Genomic DNA, 20174 nt, shown 5'->3' on the forward strand with positions numbered 1-20174 from the left:
ATATACACGTGAGCCACTGCACCTGGCCATGTTTTTCTTATTTTTGCTCCTCCTCTTTTCCTCAACACCTCAGGTCGGTGAACTGGGGAGATTTTGAGGGACAGGCTCAGTGCTCCCTCAAAATTCCCCTGTCGCACATCGCTGAGGCCCTGTCCTGGAAACTCCCCAAAAGTGGATGGTCTCCCTATAGGATGGGAGTTTCCAAAATGGCTCCACAGGGAAGAGTTAAACTGAGTCCCTTCCTTCGTCCTCATTGACATCCAGCATTTGTGATTTCCATGGACATCAATACTTTTGTAGCTGAAATCTTTATTAATCTACTTAACGAGATAATTAATTTAATAAATATTCAGACATTAGTTGCATCCAATATTTAAATTTCTTTAATCAATTGGTAAACATAGCCATGATTATATATAGTTTAGGCTTCATAAACTTTGATTAAATGGATTTTATGAAAAACAAAGTAACTATTTTATTCTACATGTATCCTATATCAATATGTTGTGTACTTGAAATAACCACAAGAAAATGTATTTCAAAAATCAAATTGTATTTATTGCCTATTGTTGCATAAAAATTGCTCCCTAATAGTGAGCATCGTAAAAGAACATGTGTTTGTGATCTTGTCACTTCGGTGCGCCTGGAAGTGACAGTCGCTTAGTTTTGTGGTTCTGGCTCTGGGTTGGTCACGAAGTTGCAGCCAAGTTGTCAGGCCAGGCTGCATTCAGAGACCAGAACAGGTGGCCAGGCCCTGCCTGAGGGGCTTTTACTGTCCCTACCCTGTTTGGCTAATGTGGAAAAGCTCAGAGGAAAAGGAGAGAATGAAGTGTAAGGCTTTTGTCCTGGTCCCCCTTGTCAAAGACCATCCCCTATATGCACCATTTCTTGTTCTTTCCCGGGACATCCTAGGCATAGAGCACTGCCCAAGTATTCTAAGGCTGTAGAGTATTCCACAGCAGGATTTTAGCCAGGCAACCTCTAATGGTTATCACCATGATTTTGATCTTACAAATCACACTGCAGCGAGCATCCTGTGCAGACTCCTTTGAGCTCCTGTGTGCATATGAACGTAGGATAAATTTTCAGAAGTGGAATTGTTGGGTCAAAAGGATGTGCCTTTCTAACTTTTACCCACTGTTTTCACTTTCCCCTCCATAGGGGTTCTACCAGTTTACAATGCCAGCCCTAAATATCGATTGGAGTACATTGGTGAAAGTGCAAATTTTTGCCAACCTGTGAGATATAAAAAGTTATCTTGTTGCACTTATATTTTTGATTTCTCCTATTTTGCTTGAGGTTCAGCATTTACTCAAATATTTTAGGGCTCATTACTTTTTAGAATTTGGTAAACTTTTTCTTAAATGTCTAGATAAGAAGTATTTTAGTCTTTGCCACACATGAGACAACGTTGGGGATAATATGTAGGTTCTGATAGCACCATCTGCAATGTAACCATTTTAAAATAAGAAAACTGCTATCAGTTGTGGGGATATTTAAAAAACGTGGAAGGCCGGGGATGTCCCACAGGATGTGGTTTAATGTTCCCTGGTTTCTAGGGTTATTTGAAGTCTGAAAATTGCACCAGCATATGTTCTAGGTGGCGACCTCTTTGTGAGGGACACTGTATTTCACCTCCTACAGTGGCCTGAGGTCTTTCTTTGGATAAGATCATACTTGTACCATCTATTTGGTTGGATCTTGTCTCTGCTCAAGACAGCCCTGTGTCACAAGCACATGACTTTCATCTTCATCCATTTGCTCTGAGTTTTGTGAGAACTTTAGTATAACAGGAATAGAGTTTTTTGGAGTCCATAGGATGGGGGGTTATTGGCTGAATTATGTTCTCCCAAATTCATGCATTGAAGCTGTAATGCAGTGTGTGTGTGACCGAAATTGCACACAGCCTCTTTAAAGAGGTGATTAAGTGAAAATGAAGAAATTAGGGTGGATTCTTATCCAATCTGACTGATGTCATCCTAGAAAGTAAAAATTTGCACACACAGAAATGAGACACCAGAGATGAGCGTACAGAGGAAAGACCATGTGTGGACACAGCAAAGAGGTAGCGACCTGCAAGTCAAAAAGAGAGGCCTCAGGGGAAATCAAACCCACCAACACCTTTATCGTGGATTTTCCAGCTTCACAACTGTGAGAAAATATCTTTCTGCCATTTAGATCACTAGCTCTTTTGTATCTTCTTGTGGGAAGTTTAGCAAGTAAAAACAAAAGGACCTCAAAGACCTGTGGATGCGGGAGAAGGAGGAGATGGAGCAGGGTGCAGGAGGCGGGGCAGGGAGGGCCTGGAAGGTCGAGCTCCCTGAGGTGCATCTCCTGGGTGGAATCTTGACTCCACTCACTACTGTCTGGAGGACTTGGGAAAAAATATTGGAAACTCTAATACTTTGATTTTACTAATAAAGATAGGGTTTGGGAGCATGCCCCAACATCCTATTCCATTATGTTCTGAGGTAACAATTTGTAAAACTCTCACCAATGCATCTGGCATGAATTATGGGCTCATGGTAGTGCCCTCTGAGCATCATGAGGTACAGAAAAAAATGACATTCACACTGTGGGTAAATGCAAAATGGGAGGTTTAGTCTGAGGCCCCTAATGAGTCCAAGCCCGGGTAATGCTCAAATGCAAAGGGCAGTACTACAGTTGCTTCCTTTAAGGCCCCTATGGTATTGCAGTAAACTTTAACATTATACTTTGGACTTCTTTGATCTTCAGAAATTACTCAGAGAAGGCCATCAGGCTCAGGGCCCAGACAGAACTAGGACAAATGTTTTAGGGAATGCAGAGCAGATTTGCATCCACTGCTCACCAGAGCCACTTAATAATGACATAAGAATAAAGGAAGTAAATTTGCATGAAGAGATCTCTTCCTAATAGATAAAAGAGGCCAGGCCTGAGGTTCCTCCCAGCTGTGGGCCTGTACAGAACTTGGTCATCTCCACCATGGCCTGACCTCCCCTGCTCATCCTCCTCACTCTCTGCACAGGTGCTGCCTCCCAGTGCTCAGCCCCTACAGAACCAGGGATCGGCCTAGCCCTGAGCTTTAGCTCAGCACAGAAAGTGATGGAGGGTGTGGGGCTCTGGAAATGAGAGCCTCATCCTCAGACACCTCCTGTCTCTGCAGGCCCGTTCTCCTGAGCTGACCCCAGAGCCTGCATTGTCTGTGGCCTCGGTCACAGTCAGGATGACCTGTCCATGTCCCTCTAAAAACCTATTATGCAAGCTGGTGTCAGCAGAAGCCAGGCCAGGTCCCCGTGCTGGTCATCTATGGTAACAACTACTGGCCTCAGGATCCTAGGCCGATTCTCTGTCTCCTGGTCAGGAAACACAGGTTCCTTGGACCCATCACTGCCGCCAGTGTGGAAGATGAGGCTGACTATTATTGTAACCCTGGGACAGCAGTGGTAACCATCCCACAGTGACACAGACAGAATGGGGGTGCTAGGACAAAACCCTTCATCTGTCAATTCTCTCTCTCCAGCCCCAGCAGGATTGTGAACAAAGTCATCAGCAGAACTGACCCAGTCTACCTGGACCTCCAGGCTGCCCCCTTCCCCAACCCCAGGCAGGCCTCTAGCAGCTGGGTCAGTAGGATTTAGCTCCCAAGGACCACCTGTTCTGCTGTTATTGGACTGAGGCACCTTAGCTGAAGATGATCTAAGTGGAAGGACAATAAGAGGGAGACACACAGCTGTTGGATGGCCACGGTCCCTGGAGTTCTTCTTGTGTGGTGACTGGACCTAACACTAAATGCCTGGACCCTCAGGCCAAATGCCCTGGATGACAGTCTGAACTGCCCATGTTTCACCGAGACCCTGCCCCAGCTCCATGGCCCCTGCTCTGAACAGGTTTCCTAGTGAGCACTGTGGCATGCCTTGGCATCCCTAGCTTCATACAGGTCTTCCCCTCAGAAAAATGCCATTGAGTGCAAAGAACGGCCTCATGCAAAGATGTGCCTCCTTCAGGTCATGGTTCAAGAGCAATGACTGCTGATGCCTTAATCCCAAAGCCATGCTTTAATTCTAGGATGACTCCAATGCCTTCCAAGCTGAGCAGTCAACTGTAACACATTCATACTCTAGCAGCGGGCTTCGGTCAGGAGGTGCCTGTGAGGGATGGTTTTTCCCACTGTGGGAAAGGCTCTTGGTCAGCCCTCCTGGGTGCCACCAGAACCCCAAGATGTGGGATGGCATAAGAACATCTTGTTTCCTGAAGCATCTCCCACCAAGGAGCTTGGCTGTGGCTGTCCTTAGGATGTGGGCCCTTGGTTACCAGAGTTCTGTTCCACGTCTGTCACTACAAGTGAACCTACTTTTGGTGTTCCAGATTCTCGCCTCCTCTCTTCCATAAGATCTACCTGTGAGTTCCCTGCCGTTGGCCGCTCACCCTCCCCCAGGTCAGCTCCTCCCAGCAGGTAAGTCCACCCAGGGCCTGCTCGTACACTCATGCCTCATGTGCACCTGGCCCTAGGAACCACCTCCTGGGGCCTCCGGGAACCAACAGGCCCGATGTGACTTCATTCCTCCTGCAGGGAGGAAAAGGCCTCTTGTGCAAGAAGCAGAGTTTCACATCAAACACAAAAAATGATCCAAATCTCAGCTTGAAGCATCACCTTTAATCACTGAAATGTTAACTTTGATAAATATTTAAGTTTATATGAAAAATCAAACCATGCTGATTAAACCATTGAAGAAATGCTATGTGAGTTTCTCATTTGTGAACTGAACATGAAAACTCTCACCTACCTCTATGGGTCACTAATTTTTCACCCACCTTCTGAATCTTATGATTAATGTAGTACCATGACAGTGATGATGATGATGGTTTTAAAGCACACAACTGAGGTTTAGTGACAGAAACACGGTGCCCGGTTACAGTGCAGCTGTTCTTATTGGGGTGGTAAATCAACCTTGTGTTCAGTATATATAAAGCAGGAGTACTTGTGGGGAGAACCGCATTTCACACTGGACTAAGGTTTTCCCACTCTCCATTCTGTGATCAAAACCATGGTACAGAAGAGATTTCAACCGAGACTCAGTTGGCTCAGAACGGTCTGCCCCACCTCCCCAACCATATATGCCACCTCTGTGCTGAGCCAAAGGTTCACATATGGCACAGACTGAGGCTGGACTCCATAGCTTTTCAGTCTCCCAGGTGTCAGGTGTTTTGTGGTCACCTGGAGGAGGGTGGGAAGCTCGTGGGTTCCATCTTCCCCCCTAGGGGCAGGCAGCAGAGCTCGCAACCAGAAGTTAGCCTCAGTTGCCCAGGAGGAGCCTAAGAGGGAGTCAGCCCTGAAGATTCAAGAGGTATTTGAGGATGAGTCCTGGGTCTGGAAGCCCAGCAAGTGCATCCCATCCCCCGGGCTGCAGTAAACCCGCCCTGAGTGCTGCATTCACGCTGCATCTCCCAAATGACAGGAGATCGGGGAACAGTGAGGGCCTCACCTAGGAAATGCAGCTGGTGCTCTGGGCCTGGTGTCAGCCTGGGCAGCTCCCAGGGCTATGATTCCCGGGATACGCCCTCTGAGGTCGACGTGCTCTAGGAGGAGTGGCATAGTGTGAGGAAAGGGTTTGCAGGGCCTGAGCTCTTTCTCACCTAGCATTGCTGCCTGAGCCCTGCCCCTCCTCAGGGTCTTGTTCCTCTGTTCAGCAACATTCTGAGGAGCTGACCAGTCCGGCAGTGGCACCTCCCACAGGCTCCCTGTCCCTTTCTCCCCTTGCCTCTTCCTTCCAGTTCCAGGCACTTGATTCAGGAGCCGCCCTGTGCCTAGGGAGCATCAGGTGGGTGGAGTGGGCATCCAGGACCCTGGTTCCTGGATGGGACATCTCAGCCCTTGAGGAGATGGTTTCCACACAGGAAGGGATTCTCACCAGTCTCAGGGCCACAGCCTGGGCCACACCCAGTGGTCTTTGGCTCATTGGACAGGATATATCTCATTGCAGGGATCAGGATTACCACCCTGTGGGAGCCCACACCCCTGTGCAAAGACTGTGTCCCTGGGATTCTCACAGAGCACTATGGGGTTTAGTTGATTCTCTTATCAATATTTCATGTAAACTTAAAAGCCAACAGAAACCACACTCAGATAGGAACCTGGTGCTTTACCATTTTAAGCATAGATGGAAAAAATAAATAAATGCAAATGTAGCAGAGCTGAGGATGGCAAATGGCTAAAAATCGTGGGGATGGGGACAGATTCAGCATCAACACCATGGGTGAAATGAGACTTCAGACGCCCTGATGATCCACGGGATGGAGTGGCTCCTTAAATGACTCAACTATTCTCACTAAAAGTAGGTGACAAGGTCCCAATGACAATAACTATCATTCAGATGAAAATGTCCAGGATGGGACATTTCTCAAACCAGGAAGCACGTGACACCATGAGCATTCTGCCCCAGTTCACCTGGCTCTGAGACCACTGGGATCTGAAGTTCTCCAGCCCTCCAGGCAGACTCCCCTGCAGAGGGGCCAAGAGGGATTTAGGACTCTGAGCTGACTCCAATGTACTGGGGTGTGGGACTCAGCTGTGTGACTTAGGGAAATGGGGTCTGGTTGAATCATCAGACTGAAGAGACATCCCCAGCTGGTCTCTGATTTCCACAGGTCATGACAAGCCAGTCCTGGCCTGAATATCCTGGATTGTCCCGCACATGAGCTCAGGCCCATGTCATTCTCTACAGAAAAACCACAGCCAGAGTGGACACTGTGGGATGCTCGATTCCTTCCTCTGATCTCACCCCCAGCACTGTTGGGAGCTTGTGGCAGCTGAGAGCTGTGCCTTCTTCACTGGGAAGTGCTGCTCAGCACAGAAACTGCCTCCTCCAGGTTTGCCCTTCCTCAGCAAGGTTAGGGTTTCATGGAGTGCCTGAGGCCAAGATCTCAACCTCTGCCTCAATATAGGAGGACCTGAAATTCCTCCTAGCTCCACAGCTCCCTGTGGGAAAGACTGAGGCCTCAATGAGGGTCGGGGTCTCCTGCCCAGTGTTCCTTTACCTCCTTTCTACATCCTCTGTACAATTCTGTGTCAGAGTCTGCTTCAGGAACCCACCATTATCACCAGCCATCCCCAACATGGGCCATGCAGGACCCAGGAGGTCACTGTACACTGGAAGCAACGTTTATTCCTAAATTAGCATTGTGAGAATCCCATGCCCAATGAGATCTTGAGATGTTTCTTGTATTTGTATGGAATGCAAAGGGAGCCTGAGTCACCAGGTGCTCTGGGGTCTGAGGGAGAGTTGGACTCAGACCCCCCTGCAGGGAAACCTAGGGCAGGAGGAGAAGCTTCACCCCATGCAGTAATCTCACAGATAGCTGGTCTCGACAGTGGGGAGCTGCAGGATGGACCTTGCTCACCTCCCACCCTTCATACCCTGTGCAAAAAAAATCATTCTTTTCCCACCCTCCCTCAGCCTATCAAAGCTGACACTTAAAAAAAGACACCAGCTAAGTCTTGTTTTGTCAACAGGAAAGCCATCCACATCTCCATCAGCCACACAATCCCCACAGATTCTTCAGAACATAATAACAGTAGCCATGCAAAGTGTATATAAGATGTCTCAAATAATTGTACTTAGATTACATATGAAAGTGATACTATTATTGATACGTTAGGCAAATAAAGTATATTATTTAACTCATTGTCTTCTCTTTGTATTTCTAATGTGATGACAGCATAGTGTGGGTTCCCGCCCCTGTTCTCATTGTGAATGAACAGGGCTGGTCTGCACCCTTCAAGTTACAGGGGCTGTGGAGTGACCCGTGCGGAAGCCCCATTCCATCCATAGGACACCTGTGTGAACCCAGGGAGGCACTGCGTGGAGAGATGAGAAACCCAGGGTGAACAAACTGCTTGCAGGGACTGAGCCTTTCACTTTGAGTCAAATAATATCCTTTCCTATCTACAATCCGTAACAATAGGGCTCTCTGGTCTTCTTTTTGTTGTGGTTTGTGCTGTGCCCCTTCAAGTTTTAGGCTGTCAGGAAACCAGCCAGGGGACACTGAGGAAATCCAGGAGTCTCACACTGACTCTGTTGTATGCCATCTGCCGGGGCCATCCCAAACTGCATCGTACCATTTCCTTTCCTGGTGCTCAAATAGCTGCTCCATGCACTTGTCCTGGTTTCAGACATGAATCTAGGTGGCAAGACTGAATAGTGTATGTTATAATATTTAAATGGAACCTGAATCCATTAATATTTAATATGAAACATTAAAAGAATTTTGTCATAAGCAATGGGGAAAGAAGAAAAGATACAAAAATCCTTTTAAGGAAAAATAACAAAAAATGTATTTATTGAATGTCTGGTGTCTTCATTGTCTCAAGGCTTAGAGAGGTCAGCTTTAAGTTGTGCTGAGGAAGTGGTCTGATGGGAAAAGTAAGAAAGCAGGAAACACGCATGTCTGTGATTTAACACATAAATTACAGTTCAATAAAGCAAACATTCACAATAAATATCACGCTGGTGCACACAGAAAGCCTGTTAACAAACTTTCCCTTTGTCCTGCTGGGTCATATTCCCATGGATCACCCAGTGCAGTGTGGGCTCTGTGGTCCCCGCCAGGCTGAGACCCAGACGGTGGGAAGGAGACGCCGCCTGCTGATGAGTGGGATGCGACCAAAGCAGTGGAATCAGCTCAGGATCAGCGGCCCTGGTCGGTGCTCCTGGTCCCTCCACAGGTCCCTCCCATTACGTGCCCGTGTGATGTGGGTGCACTGCCTGGGCGGCTGATGTGCTCCAGTGATCTGATGCCGCAGATGCCGCTACTGTGCCGGGGTGGGGGATGGGACGCAGGGCTGCAGCCGGGGAGACCAGAGACTTCAACAACACCTGGGCAGGAGTGGGTCCACCAGGTGGGTACCCCCATTTCCTGACAGGAGAAACAGCCTGGAGGTGGGTGCCAAGCAGAGGGCACTGCAGGGTGTGCCCAGGCCTGGAGGGTCACAGAGACACAGTCACCTCACAGCAGAGACACTGAGTGCCAGGAGCTCACTCAGGTAAGGGATTTCAGCAGATCTTTCTCTCCTGAGGAAATCAGGTACAAAAAAATTAAGTTTCTGCCATCAGAAGAGACAAACAAGGACTTTAGTCTCCTCAGCTGAGCCCCACTGTCTAGGGAAGCAGAATTCTCTGAGCCCAGGCCCAGGTGAGGGTGGGGTGAGGAGAGGAGCTCAGGGTGCAGATTTGCATGGAGGCCCCGCCCTCCTCTGAGGCAGAGGGGATAAGACAGGGCTGGGGGCAGGTCCAGTGCTGGGGTCTCAGAAGGCAGCGCTCTCAGGACGTCTCCACCATGGCCTGGGCTCTGCTCCTCGTCACCCTCCTCACTCAGGGCACAGGTGACGCCTCCAGGGAAGGGGCTTCTGAGTCCTCTGGGCTGATGCTTGGTCTCCTGCTCCTCAGGCTCACCTGGGCCCAGCACTGACTCACTGGAGTGTGTTTCTTCCTCTTTCCAGGATCCTGGGCTCAGGCTGCCCTGACTCAGCCTCCCTCAGTGTCCAAGTCTCTTGGACAGTCTGTCACCATCTCCTGCACTGGAACCAGCAATGACATTGGTGGTTATAATGCCGTCTCCTGGTACCAGCAGCACCCAGGCACAGCCCCCAGACTCCTGATTTATGAGGTCAGTAAGCGGCCCTCAGGGGTCTCTGATCGCTTCTCTGGCTCCAAGTCTGGCAACACGGCCTCCCTGACCATCTCTGGGCTCCAGGCTGAGGACGAGGCTGATTATTACTGCGGCTCATATAGGAGTGGAAGCACTTTCCACAGTGGTCCAAGTTCATGGGGAACTGAGACCAAAACCTATCCTGGGCTCTCAGGCTCCCTTTCTGCTCTGAAGATGCTTCCTCACCCAGTGCAAGGGGCTTCCTGCAGCATGACCTTCAAAATTCTTCTCTCTCAGCTCCTCTCCTTTCCCACCATGAAATCCAAAAGGAAACCTGCCCTGTGGTTTCTCATTTAGGACAGGGACAGCTTCCTGATGCTTGTGTGCTGTGGTCCCTGAATGTGCAACTCTTCCTAGCTCTTCAAATACAGGGACAGTGACAAGGAGCTGCCTGATTGATGTAGTCACTGATTTTTTGGGGATGTCTTCACCCTAAATACATCACCATCTCCCACACCGTGGGTAGAATTTTAGCCAACTACATTCTAATGGTTATCGCCACAACTTTGATCTTAGAAACAACAGTTCAGCGAACATCCCTATGCAGCCTCCTTTGCGTTCCTGTGTGAATATGACGATATGATCCATTTCTGAAAGTGAAATTGCGGATCAGAAAGATGTGTGCTTGTAATTTTCACCGGTTGTTGTCAGATTCGCCGCCAGAGAGATCTACCAATTTTCAATGGCAGCCATAAGTGCTTACTCAGAGTATATTGTTGAAAGTGTAAATTTTTGCAAACATATCAAACTGAAAAATGTTACCTTTTTACAGTTTTATTTTTGAGTCTCCTGTTCTGCCTAAGATTGGGCCTTTTCAGAAATAGTTCATTACTTTTTCTTTTTTGCATTTGTTAAACTTTTTCTTAAATATCGAGATAAGAAGAATTTTAGTCTTTGTAGCCAGGCACTATGGCTCACGCCTGTAATCTCGAGCACTTTGGAGGGGTAAGACGGGTGAATTGCTTGATCCCAGGAATTTGAGATTAGTCTGGGCTACACAGTGAACCCTCATCTCTATTACATTAAAAAAATTAAAATAAATTTTGAAAAGTATTATTTTAGTCTTTGTTGCCCAAAGATCAACTTTGGGGATATTCCATAGATACCCATAGCATCATTTACAAAGTAACCATTTAACATGATAAAAACCACTGTCAGCTCTGGGCCATACTAAAACAGGTGTCAGGACAGGGATGGTCACAGGATGTGGTTGAACAGTCCCTGGTTTGTAGGTTTATCTGAAGGTTGAAAATTCCACCAGCATATGATCTAGGTGGGGATCTCTCTGTGAGGGTCACTGTATTTCACCTGTATTAGGCTGAGGTCTTTCATTGGATAAGAACATGCTCATATCATCTATTTGATTGGATCATGGGTTTAAGACAGCCCTGGGTCACAATCACATAACATTTTTCTGCATTGCTTGCTCTGAGTTTTGGGAGAGCTTTAATTTATCAGGAATTGACTCCCCCTAAGGCAAAAGTCTGAGGGAGAGGGACGGGCAAGTGGGCCAGAAAACTTGTACCAAAGCTGGAATATCCAGGGCAGGCTCAGAGAGAAGAGTCCTAATATCAACATTTGACTGAAGCCAAAAACAGAAGAGAACATGGAAGTTCTGAGAATGACAAATAAACAAACAGTTTAAGTTTTACATGTATTGAATGTTTTTATAATCCATGAAAATTCTAGAACATAATAACAACGGGATAAGGAAGAGAGCTTGAGATGTTAAATGATAAAGACCCCAAGGCAAGTTGCCAGAGAAAGAACAGAACCTTTTTGGCAGAAATATGTTTATGCTGCAAATTATCCTCTCATATGCGTGTGTGTGTGTGTGTGTGTGTGTAAGGAAACATTCCATGGAACATCCTTCTTTCCTATAGTCAAGATCACCCTCACTGCACAAGGGAACCTAAACCAAATGTCATATCAAACAGAAAAAATAATGCACTTTGTATAACCATGGAGAGTCTCTATTTGCATATCAAAATGTGGATACTTAATGTTAACATCGAAAATAGTATTTTAATTTGCATATGAGATGAATTTTCTTTAGACTGTTTATGTCTGTGAGTTGTCTTTCTTAACAAGGACATACTCTTCTCTTAGTACAATTTAATTTAATGTACTTTTTGTTCTATGTTCTGTATCAATTCTGTTTTTTTTCTAAACACTGATAAAGATATCCCATGGCTACTGATTAATAAATTCAATTAATGGGTATTTAACTTATGTACATTATTTCAAGGGTAGACAGTTGTGGTTTTCAGACATGTACCTCACAGATGTTGCTGATGCTGACTGGCTCTTCTCTTCTAATCTTAGCAAATAAAGTGGGAAATTTGACTTTCCTGAACACTCAGCTGACAACAGGAGAGAGGAGGTAAAACCCCCCCAAAGCTGTTATCCTTTAAACCCTCAGGATGAATCAGACCTGTAGAATCACCCACACTTGAGTTAGATGATATGCAAATGAGAGTTTGGTCTTAGAGTTTGGATCAGGATTTAGGTGGTTGGGATGGGATGAACGCCTTTTACAAGTAAAAAGACATGAGTCTTGGGGTCTGTAGGGTAGAGAGTTCTTGGCTGAATTGTGTCCCCCAGATCTGGGTTGAGTGACATCCCACCATGAGGAGTCCCAGAGAAGTAAATTTGCATAAACACCAAACATGCAATGCCCCACTGGGCCTGAGAGGAAATAAGTGAAGCCTGGGGAGTTCCCATGTGCTTTGGGCTCAGGAGGTCGAGCTCTGGGTGTCTTACCATGGCCTGGACCCCTCTCTGGCTCTCCCTCCTCAACCTCTGCAAAGGTGCTGCCCCCAAGCCCTGCCCTAGGCTCAGCCCTTGCAGGCTCCTGAGCTGGTCCTGCCCTGAACCCTGAGCACAGCCTAGGCACAGCCTCAGGGTGATACCACTGGAAACGTGTTTGTTATCCTCAAGCCCCCTCCCCTGTCCTCTTCTGCAGGCTCTGTGGCCTCCTATGAGCTGACACAGCCACCCTTGGTGTCAGTGTCCCCAGGACAGACAGCCAGGATCACCTGCTCTGGAGATGTACTGAGGGATAATTATGCTGACTGGTACCAGGAGAAGCCAGGCCAGGCCCCTGTGCTGCTGATATATAAAGATGGTGAGCGACCTCCGGGAATCCCTGAGCCATTCTCTAGGTCCACCTCAGGGACACGATCGCCCTGACCATCACCAGGGTCCTGAACAAAGACACGGCTGACTATTACTGTTTTTCTGGGGATGAGAACAATCCCACAGTGACACAGGCAGATGGGGAGGTGAGACACAAATCCATTTTTCATATGTGTCATCTTATTCCTCCAGGACCAGGAAGACTGTGGACCAAGCCATGAGCAGGTCTGGCCAAGTTCTACTAGATCTGAGACCTCCAGGCCATCCTTTTGTCTAGCCCTACATGTTGACTCTGCAGGAATGGGTTTAGTGCTGCTATAATCCGATTTACTGGTGATTTGGGGCCTCTGGAGTGACTTGGGGAAATAAGAATGGGATGGAAGATGAGAGAGATGCAGAGAAACATCACTTGGCCTTAAGTTTCCATACAATGATGATTGGGTCATTCCTTCCAAATATCCTACATCAGTCCCCAAAAATGCCCAACTCAGCTCAACACCTGAGGTTCCAGGCTTCCATGGCAGCCTGGGATTTTGAACAGCAAAGGCAGATGAGGGGACACTGCGGCATCTGCCTCGATACCCTTTTGTGAGCTCACCCGCACTCATCTGCTGGGACCTTCTAGAAGCTCAGAGCTGTACCCTCACAGGAAAGTGCTATTGTTTCCAGAAAACTTCCTTTCTCATATTTAGGTTCAATTTTGAGTGTTTTGGTTTGATGACTGCGTAAGGCCAAGAACCCAAGGCCCTGCCTTAATACAAGTTGACACTGAAAGGCCTTCCAGCTCCAGACTTCCCATCGTGGATCCTGAGGCCTCCGTTGCAATCCTATTGTGGGTCAGGTTCTCCTTCTGCGGGTGATGCCTCCCTCACTCCTTCCAGATTCTCTGTGCATGGAAATCTTTACCTCAGAGTCTACTTCCAGGGAACCCAAACTAAGACGGTCAGTTCTCACCAAAATGAGCCACCATAGACCTGAGATGGCCACTATACACTGGAATGCACCAGCGAACTTCCTAAATTTCCACTGTGAGCATCCAAATGCCCAACTATTTCTGAGTGTTCCTTCTATTCTTATAAAATGAAAAGGGAGCCTGAAATGCCAGGTACTATGAGTCCTGAAGGAGAGGAGGAACCATATCTTCCTGCAAGGAATCCACAGAAAAGGGAGCAACCTCACACCATGCAGGGACCAGAGATGCTCCCACAGGGGCAGCTGTAGGATGGATACTGCCCACCTCCACCCTGCACATCCTGCACAATCACTCTTTCACCCCCTCTTCAGCTTATCAAAGTTGGCACTTACGAAGCCAGCACAGCTCACCCTTGGCAATCCGACTCCTTCAAGCCTCCATCAACCACACAATCTCAACATAAAGAATCTCCCCAAAATAAAATAATAACAGTAGCTATGAAAACATCTATAAAATATCTCATAAATAATTTTAGATTGTGTACATGTGTAAATATTATTTTTCATACTTTGGGTTAAATAAAGTATATTATTGAAACTGGTTTACCTTTTTATTTTTTATGTCTAATATGGTGACGAGACAGTAGGATTCACATGAGGCTCACATCATGTTGTGATTGTACAATGCTGGTCTGGTCTTACCCCTTCAGCTGACGGTGCTTTGGAGTAACCTGCTTCAGCCTCATCTCCACCCGTAAGACATATGTGTGAAGTCAGGGAGAGGCACTGGTGGAAGAGAAATGAGAACACGTATGTAGACCAGCTGTTTATGCAGGTGACTGAGTCCTGGAGCCCTGACCCTGCTCTGTCCTAGATGTGTCACATCCATCTCACTAGAGACCACTGCTGGCCTGCCTGAGCTCACAGCGGGGGGGATCTGGCAGTTCTGGCAACATGGTAATTTGATGTCCAGTGTTATCCTGTCTCTCCCAGGGCCCAGTAAGACAAGAGGAGCTGTTTTTCCAAAGGGAAGTAATGCTCTACTGCACATGACATGGCCTTCTTCCAAAACCCCAGGAGTCTACATTGGGATTCTCCAATGGGGTTTGCCATGTGCAGGAGGTTTCAGTTCCCACAGTAGAGTCAGCTGGATTCTCTGGCCCCAACAGCAGGACACTCACAACCCTGCCTGCACCTGCTGCAGAGCCTCAGTGCTCTGGGCCTGGAAAACAATGGCTGATATTTATGGCTCCGCATATATGGGTCGGAGTCACATCCCCAAGTGTAAAATATACTACTCCTAGACCTTTAGAGACTTTGTGTCTCTTTCTTCATGGGAGGAATTGAAGGCTATAATAACATGTTGTTTATGTTGTAGGAGAGTCTCAGCTGCTCCAGACAACTAAACTCTCAATTTCAGCTAGTATGAAAGAGGAAACATCTTAGTTTATTTCCCACTCTCAAAAGTACATGGATCTCACAAAAGCTTCCAATAGGCCGTGCCCATCATGTACATGTGATTGAACTATGATGTCCAGATGGTCTGAACTCCCATAATGATATAATGATAGGGAAGGGAGAGCTAATGATGCGTGGCAGAAAAAGTGTGAATGTATACTGTTGTCCATCCCACATGAATGTGCACTGATTCTGATCCTAGTCTCTGAGGGCAATAGACAAGACCTCAGTATCTGCTTCAATGATGTAACTGTGCACCTGCAGCCATAGCATTCTGTTCCAGGAGATCCCCATCTGGCACAGATACTGTAAATGCCACTAATACCTGTCTGGATCTGTACAAATCCAAATTCATCTTCCAGGATCCTTCAACTATTGTAGAGATCAGTCCGGTAAACTGAAACACCAGAAGTAATCACACGTACTACAGGAGAAGAGAGAGCTGTTTCAGAGGACACAGTCCTGTTGAAATTCCTCTGCTCCTTCGGAAGAAACTTCCCAGAAAAGGCCTCAGGGGCTGTGTGTCATCTGGGTTCCTGGATGAAGCATAGCCCCTACCGTACTGAGATTTCACAGAAGCTGGAGTTGACATGCAAACATGGTCTTTAGTTTATACTTAGTATTTTCTTTTTATCACACACTCATCATTTTGTCTACAATTTCCAAAGTTTCTAAAGTAGCTGTCTAGTAGATACAGACGTTCTGAGTGCACTGATGAAAAAGCTCTGGGGTTGGATAGTGGTGATGACTGCACAACATTTTTACTGTACTTACTGCCACTTAATTACACACTTAAAAATGATGAAAAGGACGAAACGTTTTGTTATGTTTATTTACCATAATAAAAATACTGCATATACAAGAAGCAAAGTAATGCTAGTTTAATTTTGAATTATGCAACTGTTAAAAATGGAAAGAATTTTGTACTAAGCACCATTTTCTCTGCTCTATATGCTACAACTCAACTTTCTCTCTCTCTCTCTTTCTCTTATTAACAATGATCTCCTGTCTGGTCCAAGGTCACACATTTCCAGTGTTGCAGGAATGTCTATTGAATCTGCTAATTTGTTGCCAGGAAGAACACTCAAATTTCTCATGCTCATATTTGAGTGTCAGCTGTCTCCAGCCAGCATTTCTAAACCAGGATTCTTAGACAAGACTTGTGAAGAATTTTGTAAAAAGTAGCTCCCAAGATGACAGTATTCACTGTGGGCAGCAGGACTGTTCCCACGCAGTAGGGCTATGCTTGGTGTGCATTGGAGCCATGCACACTGTGCCCACAGGGCAGATTCTGTGCTGCTGACTCTGATCTCTGTGCTTGGGAGGACCGTGTCCACTGCTAAGTTTACATGCGAATTTGATTCTTAAGAAAATGGTCATTCATAGCTGTTGAACACTGAGTCACATAGAGGGAGAGATGGTAGCTGAGGACACCTTATCTCTGATGTGCATAAGGTGATTAGATCTTCTAGTGGAATAGGAAGATGAAGAAACTTGTAGCTCTAAACACGGAATTTCCAGCCCTCAGTCTCTGCTGTCCATGCTGTATGTTCCTGGGAGATGTGAACCACGTGTGTTAGAGGTGAAGGGGATTGGGAAGCTTTCATGGTCTCTCTCATCATCTCTCTTGCTTATCTAACACACTCTACTACACCTACTTTATTGGAGCTTTTGCTCTACAAACATGCCTGAACTCTAAATTAGAGACTTTTGAAAGTGCAGACAATTGCAGGAACTCATCCAACTGGAGACTTTTCCACCACTTGAAGCAGTGAACACATCTCTGCAAGGCTCCGAATTTCAAGTGACAGGATTGTGGGATTTCAAAGAAAACTCAATCTTTGAATAAACCACAATACAAGAGGGAATCATCACACATTCCCCTGCTGCTTGGGCCTCAGTGAGGACTGACTCAGCCAGTCTCTGGCTCCTGGAGACCTCCTAGGTGATGTGCACTAGAAAAGTCTTTTCAGTACAAACTGGGGCAGGTAAGGGGCCCTTGCTCTGAAATTCTGCTCCCTGATAATTGTGCTTTCAGAGAAAAACAAAAACCTGTGATTCCAAGAAGTTCAAAGCCCACAAATAAGGTCTCCTCATTCTCCCGTGACAGCCCGAGCTCCGCATTCCCAACATGAAGAGCATCTTCCCGGCATGAAGAGCCAGGAGTAGAGAGGGAGCTTCTCACAGGGGTGAGCAGGACAGAAGCCACCTTTGTCAATGGGAAGGAAATGTGCTCAGCTCATGTCTGACCCGGAATGACTCAGTCACACCTGTGCAGGGTCACCTGCATGTGAACATCATCTATTTGCTCCATGAGTAATACCCTGTGTGACTCTTGGGTAAAATCTTAGCACAGGTGACATTTCTCTGCCTATTGCTTCAACCCATGTTTTTCAAAATTCACTGTAGGACACTTACATAAGGTAAGCATGTCAGGTGTGGGATGTATTGAATAGGAAAAGCAGAGGCTTCCTGTATCAATGCTCATGGCTTGTGTTTATGGCCACAACTCATGGAAATGGGGGAAAAAAAAAACAGAAAAGAAAATGATACTCTGCTCAAAAAAGCACTGAGAAATACCATTGTGTTAATATATCTACAACTTATAAGTTGAGCTAATAGAACATTAACTTAGATAGATCATTTTTATGGGGGATTCCTAAACCTAAAACATTGTATTAAAAATTTTGTCAGGTTGAAAGATCATTAAAAGGCCAATGTTTGGTGAAAAGCTGGAGTCTTTTACTTTGGGCTGCAATCAGCCAATGAGTGCAGGGAGCTGGCTGCCCTCCCAGGCCCTGACTGGTTCCATGTCCAGGTAGAGCAGCACTCCCCACAGGCAGCTGGAAGAACAGACAAGGGGAAGCTCTTTGCATCAGGACCTCCAAAATTTGACTTAAGATTATCCGATGTCCCCTCCCCAAGCCCAGGTTGCTTCCAGGCCACTAAGAGGAGCTCATCATTAAGAGTCTAAGACTTCTCTGATCTTGCTCTTCTTTCTTCCTTCCCCAGTGACCTTGGAATTGTCACTCCCTCTCACAGGCCCTTCTTCTCCTTGTCAAGTGCACTCCCTGAGTTCTCTGCCCCTGGGTCAGCAAATCTCTAGAACTTCAGGGAAAGCAGGGCTGGGTCACCCACATTGGGTCCCAGAAAGCTGGCTAAGGACCAGACAGACAGGCAGCAGGGTGGGTCCCCACAGGGCTACATGGTGGGCATTGGGTAGAGGGGAGGGACAAGAAACCAGTCCCTGAGTGTCCATAGGGCCAGGTGAACTAGGGAAGTGCTGGGACCTGGTCTAGACCCGCGGAAGCCACACCTGTCCCTACACAGTAGCATCTTCCTGGAAGTCAAGAGTGATTTTGTTGCTATGCTGCCCCAGATCACCTAATTTATTACCTGTGAATTTCACACACTACACATCATGCCTGTCCCCAAATCCTTCACTTGTGAGCAAATGTCACATCTGACCTGAACTGGTTTACATCCCAGATACCCTTCAGGCCTCCCACTGCCCTTTCAGATCCTCACACACCCGAGACCCTTCCCCGCAGGGCACAGACACAACTCCCCGCACATGCTTCCATCACTCGTGTCTTCACTCCTTCCTCAAAGGAGCTCCACAGACTGTTCTTCAGGGAGGCCTTCTCCAAACACTGAATCTACAGCAGCCGCCAGTCAGCTTCTGTCGGAACTTTCCATGATTATCTGCATACAATTCCACGGTTATCTTCTATTTCATTATTTTTGATTGATTTACTTCTATTAATCGTTGAATTAGCAGTCAGAAATGCTTTTTCACTACAAGTACACGTATGGCAGGAACCAGGGGGCCTCCAATTTTCTCCCACAAAAATAAGTCTGCATGTGCTTGGTGGTTCCAGATGCTCACCAGTTCCATAGGAAGCTCAAATATTTGTAACTCTCCATTCCCTTTCAGTGCGATGTTGACTTGCTTTCACTGTTGTTGATATAAGGCCTCAGCGTGGCTGCTGCAGCTCCAGTTATCACACCCATGTTCAAGAGATAAAGCAAAGTTCAAATCCAAATTAGTCCTTCCTTCATGAGAGGAAAAGTTTCCTGAGGGCAACCTAAGCCATCTGACTCTTACATCACATGGATCAATGGTAGGCTGCATACGTGGTCACTCCTGGCTGGGAGACACTGGAAATTTGCCTGACTTTCAATTGAATAGAGGGGATGACACACAGGTAGATGGTGTAGGGAGTATCTGCTGGGTCTGTAAACCCAGTGTGCCTACTGCACTGACCCAGCAACAGGACAGGAAACTCCTCAGAGCAAGGACTGTGTCTTCCTCACGCTGAATTCCTAAAATGCAGTCTTGCCAGGACAGAGTGGGTCAGGGGAATATTTGTTGAGTGAATGAGCTTCTGCCTCACTTGTATTGCAGGAGTCACCATCAACCCACATTGGCCCTATATTTGCATCCAGACCCAGTCAGAGCCACACCTCAGTCCTGTATCCCTCAGTACCAAGCCCCAGTCCCCCTTCAGGACCACCCCCCACCCAGTGACACGTGCAGGGAGCCTCAGGAGGGCCCTGTCACCTCCTCCTCCACATGTGAGTGTTTGCATTTCCATCAGGAATCTGAGCGCCTTGTGCCAGGTCCTGAGGAAGGGGCCACACGGAGAAAAGGAATTTCTTCCCTGAGGTCAGCAATCCATGAAGGAAGCAATCAGGGAACTGAGCAGCAGATTCTGAATCTACACCTGGACCCAGGAGGCCCCTGAGCCTCCAGCAGCCAGCGTAGAGAGGCCACCAGGGGGCAGCAGAGAGCAACCTGGCAGAAACTCCTGGGGATGGGGTGGGCCTGGGCATCAGGGAGATGCTGCCATGCAGGGAGGGTCAGTGACCGTGACCTGAGGCCTGGAGGGAAAGAGGTTCTTCCTTTCTTAGAGTACTTGTCCCGGGCACTGATGTTTAAATTCTTCTGACTTCCTGGTTCTCAGATCTGACTCTTG

At 47.1% G+C, this 20174-nt stretch overlaps 1 long non-coding RNA gene and 2 gene segments (V, D, J or C); 2 read left to right on the forward strand and 1 right to left on the reverse strand.

Annotated features, from left to right (window-relative positions):
* The window catches only part of LOC103888259, a 641220-nt gene that overhangs the window by 313131 nt on the left and 307915 nt on the right, over positions 1–20174 (forward strand).
* The window catches only part of LOC101024006, a 644330-nt gene that overhangs the window by 297213 nt on the left and 326943 nt on the right, over positions 1–20174 (forward strand).
* Positions 7985–17748, reverse strand: LOC103881605. Its single transcript, XR_004178851.1, has 3 exons — positions 15521–17748; positions 14345–14523; positions 7985–8160 (listed from the first exon to the last, which is right to left on the reverse strand). It is a non-coding gene; the product is annotated as an uncharacterized LOC103881605 (long non-coding RNA).

The sequence above is a fragment of the Papio anubis genome, chromosome 16 (assembly GCF_008728515.1).
Source record: "Papio anubis isolate 15944 chromosome 16, Panubis1.0, whole genome shotgun sequence".
In the NCBI taxonomy this organism is placed as follows: Eukaryota; Metazoa; Chordata; class Mammalia; order Primates; family Cercopithecidae; genus Papio; species Papio anubis.